Raw genomic sequence first — 7,322 nt, forward strand, 5'->3', positions numbered from 1 at the left:
TGACCATGGTTAATAATAATGTATTATACATTTAATAATAGCTAAAAGAGTGTATTTTAAATGTTCTCACCACAAAAACATAAGTAGGTCAGGTGATAGATATGTTAATTAACTTAATTTACTCTTTCTACAATGTACATGTATAGCAAAACAACACATTGTCTGTAAACCCTAAAAATCTGAGACAGGACTCGGTTAATTTAGAACGTTTATTTTGTCAAGGCTGAGGATGCATGTCTGTGACACAGCCTCAGGTGGTCCTGATGACATGTGTCTACAGTGGTTGGAGGACAGGTTGACTTTACACATTTTAGGGAGATATAAGACCTTAGTCTATATGTAAAAGATGTACATCAAGTCAGCCTGAAAATGCTGGGGAGAATCTCCCAGCTCTGCAGCTGGTGCTTAGAGCTTGGGTGTGTGCAAGATGCTCTCAGCACCTGCCTACTCTTCCAACTTCAAGTGAGGGCAAGGGTTGTTGGTGAGATTTTTCAGGACCAGATTGATGTCTATGTGTATTAGGATTGGCCACAAGAAACAGAGCTTACAAACACTGAATGGGAAAGGAAAGGGTTTATAACAGCTGGGAGTGAGAAAATGATCTGCCCAAATTCAGCTCATCTAAAAAAGGAAGGTTCTGCCTTTATATAGGCTTATACTTTAGATATTACACGTGGAAGTATCTTAGGTTTATAGCTTTAGAAATCACATATGGAAAGGGTTTCAGTTTACAGTTTCAGGAATCACATATGAAAGGGTTCTGGTTTACAGTTTTGGGACTCACATGTAAAAAGGTTTCTGGTTTGATCTTGTTTTAAGTAAAAATAGTGCCTTCTAAAGAGTTTCCTCAAGACCAAGCTGGCCACCTACAGGAAGGTGAAACAGGAGGCGCCAGTCCATCAGCCTTTTCTATTGAAATGCAGTGTGATAGTCAAAGAGGAAGTTGATCTCAGATGCCTGGGTCTCCTTCTTCATATGAACTAGGCAGAATCTAAAACCACTGTGACCAGAAGACCTGTGTGTGAATGCACACTTGATATCTGATGACCTAATTATATCACATCTTTGCAGGGAGGTACTAAAAAATTTCCTTGAAGAGAGGAGTAAAGAGCAGCCAGTTAAGAAAACCACTTACCTGCAAACATCTGGAGCAAAGAATTTAACCCCTGCTTCATATTCTGGGCATACTGAACCCTGTATTCCCAAATTTCTGCAAGTATTGTAGAAGCCTTTTTCAGCAGAGACATGGATAGCTCAAATGGGGAGAGCATTTTCCAGCTTGAGTTTTTCCCTCTAGCTCAGTGATTTGGGCCCCAAGATCTATTTTCCTTTTACATTGCTATTCCCATTTTTCTTTTCAAAATTTTTAGAGAAAGCATTTTCAAAGGAAATGATTCTCTGATCTCAGGTTTTGTCTGATCTCTCACGGCTAGGATGGTTTATTCTTAGATGGGTAGTCTCAGGTTATTAGGAAAGCTCATTTTTTAAAAATTATGTATTTATTCATTTATTTTTGAGATGGCATTTGGCTCTTGTTGCCCAGGCTGGAGTGCAATGTGTGATCTCAGTTCACTGCAACCTCTGCCTCCAAGGTTCAGTGATTCTCCTGTCTCAGCCTCCAGAGTAGCTGGGATTACAGGGAACTGCCATCATGCCTGGCTAATTTTTGTATTTTTAGTTGAGACAGGGTTTGGCCATGTTGGCCAGGCTGGTCTAGAACTCCTGACCTAAGGTGATCTGCCTACCTTGGCCTCCCAAATGTTGAGATTAGAGGCATGAGCCACTGCACCCAGCTCAAAAGCTTGTTTTTAGCTGGTGGAAAGTCTCATGTCCTGTGAAGAGAAGAGAGAAAGAAGAAGAGAGAGAAACAACAACAAACAAAAGAACAATCTAGAAAAATCAATATAGGCATGTTACTCTGAAGTCCATCCATCTGTGAGCAGGTATGAAAGTGGCTTATGTATGTAAATAGGTTGCTGTTATTTTCTTCTGAATTTTAAATTATCTAGTTTCAGTTTGCAGGGCTTTACAAAAGCAGTTTAGTTTTCACTAACTCCAAATTAGAAAAAATGGGGGAACAAAGGAAAACAAACTTGAAAACTTTATCCTGAAGACTTGTAGCCAAGAAAAATTAGAATTTGGTTCAAATTGTAGAAAATAGTTAAAATGAAAAAACATTAGGTGAGACTGGAATCTAAAAACAGTGTACTATAATTTTGAAACAAAATTTTTTTTCTCCAGTTTCCCATTTTTACTAACTACAAGTCATGGCAGGACTGATTTGCTTTTTTACACTTGGCTTGATTATTTGTACACAGTGCAGCAAGAATATTCTATAAATAGGCTTTTAAACTGACATTGATGTAACTTTGTTCCATAAAAAAATCTCAGGTAAGACTTTTTAAAAGCTGAGCCCCACCATGGATTTGTACCATCAAATATCTATGAGTAGGGTGATCCTCTTTTCTTAAGGTTCAAAGATAGACTTGGGGCTCCTGAGCCTGTCAGAAGTGACGTCTTTACTAACCACAGGTCACACATCCTGTACAGAAAAGTATAGACAAAGTATGAAACCAGTTTTTTCAAGAAGCCTTTGTCGTATCCATAAGTCAATTTGGATTCCTTAAAGGAAAGCACACCATTCCAGTCAAAGTCTTGGTAAAATAACCAGTTTCTCCCACTGTATCCTGTTACAAATGAAAACAGGTCCTTATTGCACTTATGCAAATAACTATATTGCTGTAAGTTAAGAATACTCATGGTTTCCAAATTCTGAAGAAATCAGGTAGAGAGAAACAAATATGCTACAAATTTTGTTCATAGGAGTAAACTAAACTGTTAAAAGATGTCAATAGCTTAAAAGGAAAGTTAATTAACTAAAAAAGAATGAGACAAAAGATTAGCAATGTTTTAAGGAAAAAGTCAAAAAGGTTACTTCAATCTTTTATTAGGTCAGTCCATGAAGTTAATTCCTGTTCTGCCTGATCTTCATAACCATTTCAGTTCTCCATGAGTCTTGAAAGTTGTTCTTCTGTTCCTATGTCACAATCTCCACAGTTATCAGACACTCGTGTTCCAGAGCCCCTATTAGAGTTTTGTAGCTGATTATAAAAACAGCTCCTAAAGAGGACCAAAACAAGGCCACAATTGTCTGTGGACAAAAAGTTTGAGGAAAGCCATAGTCAAGAATATGATTGACAAGGAAATTTGTCACCTCTGTGGCACACAATAATTTAACATAATTATTGCAAGTATTACTGATAATGTACATTACATCACACCAGAATTATAGAAGTTTTTCCTAATTTTGTAACACATACCAATAACATGTTTATAAAAATCCAGCCCAAAGAAAACCAAACACCATTTCATATTTGACAATGCTTCTTGTCTAATTTTTATAACAGACAAACCAAATGATATTATTAACTTTAGGGAACATAATTTGATTTTGGAAAGTTTGTCAAATATCAAAGGTTTACAACACTTGATATCACAGTTCATTGTAAAATAAATCCTTCATTTGACCAAAGTGATGACTCAAGGATTTTGCAAAAAAACAAAAACATTTATTTTTTGAGAGAGGAGACTTAATTTTCCAAACAAGAAGGCCTAATATAAACAGCATGAGGCCAATAAAATTTGCTTTTTAAAATTTTTATAAACAATCTATAAAATTTAAATATTGACCACAAGATGTAACTTCCATAAGCTATTTATAAACTTTATAGCCTTTATTAAGGAGTCGGTTAATACTTCAAGAAAACCTTGTTACTCTGATGCAGGGGCTCATATGCTGGTCTTGCATCAATGTGATTTTGATGATTAATTTTTAGAGAAACAGAACTTATTTTCTCTCTCAAAATCAGCTGCTACAATCTCACACACCCACCTCTTCCACTCCTACTTTGTGGCTCTCATCCACCATTACTCATGCCATGGTCAAATCCTCTCATGGTACAAGGCAATCTCTGGCACCCCCAAAGCTGAAGTGGTCAGGACATGCAATACAGGAAAACAGAGCTTTACACCTACGAATTTGCCTATGACTCCATGAAGAAAACAGAACACTCTGAAAGGGGTCAGTGGTGTGTTTGTTCTGGATTCTCTAAAGAAGCTCAAGTCATTAGGAACCTTCTCTGGATTTCTTGGTACTGCAGATGGCAATGTGGGAAGGAGGTACAGGGTGGAAGAAAAGTAAATAAAAGAACGTTTGTTTTTTTCTTAAGACAGGAAGCAAACCCAGAAACCAAGTACATGTTTCTTTGTTTTCTGTTTTATCTCTTTTGCAGCTGCCAGGAATTTTGGCCAAATGAGAGAGGTTTTGTTCACCATAATTTGGAATTCTCAGTCAGATTTGACCAAGGCAGGTAGTGCTGGCTAAATCTGATGAGAGATAGACTGGGACAAACAACAGCAAAAATGAAACCCAACACTATGATCACCGAGTGCTCTAATGGTAAAGAGAAATGAAGACCAGCTGGTAACAGAACTTTAATCAAGACAAACCCCCAATTCAGCTGCTTACCTAGGGATGGGTCTCAGGCTGAGACTGCTTTCTACCATCCTAAAAGCAGAGAAAAAACAGAAAACAAAAAACAATACAGAAAAAAACCTAGACCTCACCTTCCCTCCTGAGAATGAGTTCAAACTCCATAAAAGAGTTACCTGCCTTCCATTGTCATGGAAATCTTCCTTCAGGGGTGGGATTGAGGTCATATGCCCCCTACAGGGCATATGTAGTCCTAACACCTGTCACTCCTGGGTTTGCTCAAGCAGCACATTTAAAACTGTTAGACAAAGGAGGACCAGACCTCTTCCAGAGTGAGGCAGGCCTGCTTGACATCACACCGCCCTTGCCTAGCCACATCATAAAATCAATTTGATTATTTAGCAGGAATAAAATAAAGACATACTTTTTAATAAGGTGATTTGCATGATTATTCCTTCCTTCAAAACTCTCTGACTGAAAAACACATATAAAGATAATTCTGATAGCTCAAAACTATTTTTAAGAGTTAGTGAACTAATCCATTCCCTGAGGAGCTGGGGGAGGAGCTTGGATGCAGATGCATAGGAAAGAGTGGGCAGAGGATTTTGCTTCCCAGGCTTTTAATGGTTCCAAGAAAGAAGAGCTTTGCTCTGGGAGGACTTGGGCACAGAGGCTACAGTCAAGCCATGCAATCAACTGCAGTCACAGAAGCACCCTCTGTGTGGTAACCAAACATCTCTCAAGGCAGTGACAACTGGCTGGACTGAGGTAGCTGGAGCAGGTTGCTCTCCACCTCCCTGAGGGCACAGGCTATAGTTGCAGGGACTTGCATGAGACTTCAAGGAGGGATTCCACCCAGACCTGGAGATGGGGCCAAGCCAGCCCAGGAGGTCTGTGACTGGGGCTGGGTGTGTCTATGTGTCCTGCCCATAAGTGGTGCAGGCACCAGCTGATCCCAGCAGCCCCAGCAAGGCTGTTTGAGGTTAAGATGAGGGCAAAGGAATTCACTTGAAGGCATAAAATTTAAAGTTATTCAATTATTGCTCCTCTCTCTGACCTCATAATTCAATTCCTGTGAGGAAATCAAGAACTCAGGAGAGTGAGAAGAGAGAAGCAGAGAGGGTATGAGAGTCAGGAACTAGGAGGTAGCCTAACAGAGGGGCTCAGCTCTCTGCAGCAGGTACACACACTGGCCATGCTGTGGTTTACTCGGGGCTGGCTGCTGGCACCAGCTGGCTTTCTCCCAATGTCCAGGCACCCCCACTCCTTCCACACCCTCAGCCTCTTCCCAGTCTTTTTTGCATACGTGTGTGTGTGTGTGTGTGTGTATATATATATATATAGAGAGAGAGAGAGAGATTATAGATAACATAGATTATCTATATAACACATATAACATAGATTATAGATATCAACCAAGTAGAGTTAATCCCAGGAAAGAAAGTGGTTTAACATTTAAAAATCAGTTAATGTAATTATATAATCAGTTAATATAATTCACCTTGTTAACACATTAATTTAAAAAATTGAAAACTTGTATGGTTACCATATAGATTCAGAAAAGCATTCAACAGTATTAAATATCCAGTCCCAGCAAATTCTTAAAAGCAAATTAAAAATGGAAAATTCCTGAATTTAGTTAAGGACAAGTGTAAGAAACTTATAGCTAAAGGCTTTTGGTTTTTGGTCTGGCAGGTAAAGAGGCTGGAAATCATCACTCTCATCCTCACAACAAGAAAATAATCGAACAAACAAAACTGACAACTTAAAAACTTTTTCTCCACAAAAGAAAATGAAAAAAAAGTGACCGAGTGAAATACAGTATGTGCAAGACATGTCTGATAAAGACTTGTGTCCAAAACATCCAGAGAACTCTTAAAATTTAACTACAGGAAAACCAACAACCCAAATAAAGAATAAGCAACAGATCTAAAAAGATACCTCAACAAAGATATGCAGATGGTAGCAGATCAGCACATGAAAAAAACTCAACATCATATGTCATTAGTGAACTGTAAATTAAAACAACAATGATATACCACAGCACACCTGTCAGATTGGGTAAAATCCAGCAACTGATGGCACCACAGCCTGGTGCAGCTGTGAAGCAACAGGAAGTCTGCTCATTGCTGTTGGGAGTGTAAAATTGTACAGCCACTTTGGAAGACAGTTGGATAGTTCTTTAAAAAATGGAACATCCTCTTACTATGTCAGCTCACAGTCACACTTTTTGGTGTCTACCCAAATAAAATAAAAACTATTTTTTTGAAAAAATCCCTTCAAAATAAGGTTTATAGGAACTTCTTCATAATTGCAAAAACATGAGAGCAATCAAGATGCCTTTCGATAGGTGAATGGATAAACGATGTCTGGTACCTTCAGACCATGGAATATTATTTAGTGATTTATTTGAAAATGAGCTATCAAGTAATAAAACTAAATGGAGTGATCTTAAAACATATTGTTAAATTTCAAAATCCAAGCTGAGAAGAATGCACACTGTTTTTCAACTATATGACATTTTACAATAGGAAAATATATAGATGTAGTATGGATTTCAGGGATTCCCAGAGGTTCAGGAGGAGGGAGAATGGGATGAATAGGCAGAACTCAGTGGACTTTTAGGGCAGTGAAACTATTCTGTAGGATCTACTAATGGTGAGTGGCCATTATACATTTATATTAGCCAAAATCCATAGAATATACAACACAGTTTGAATCCTAATGTAATCTATAAATTTAAATTAATAATAACATGACAATGTTGGCTTTTTGATTGTAACAAATATACCACATAATTCTAGATGTTCACAATGGAAGAAATGGCACA

Source organism: Callithrix jacchus, chromosome 7 (assembly GCF_049354715.1).
Source record: "Callithrix jacchus isolate 240 chromosome 7, calJac240_pri, whole genome shotgun sequence".
NCBI lineage: Eukaryota > Metazoa > Chordata > Mammalia > Primates > Cebidae > Callithrix > Callithrix jacchus.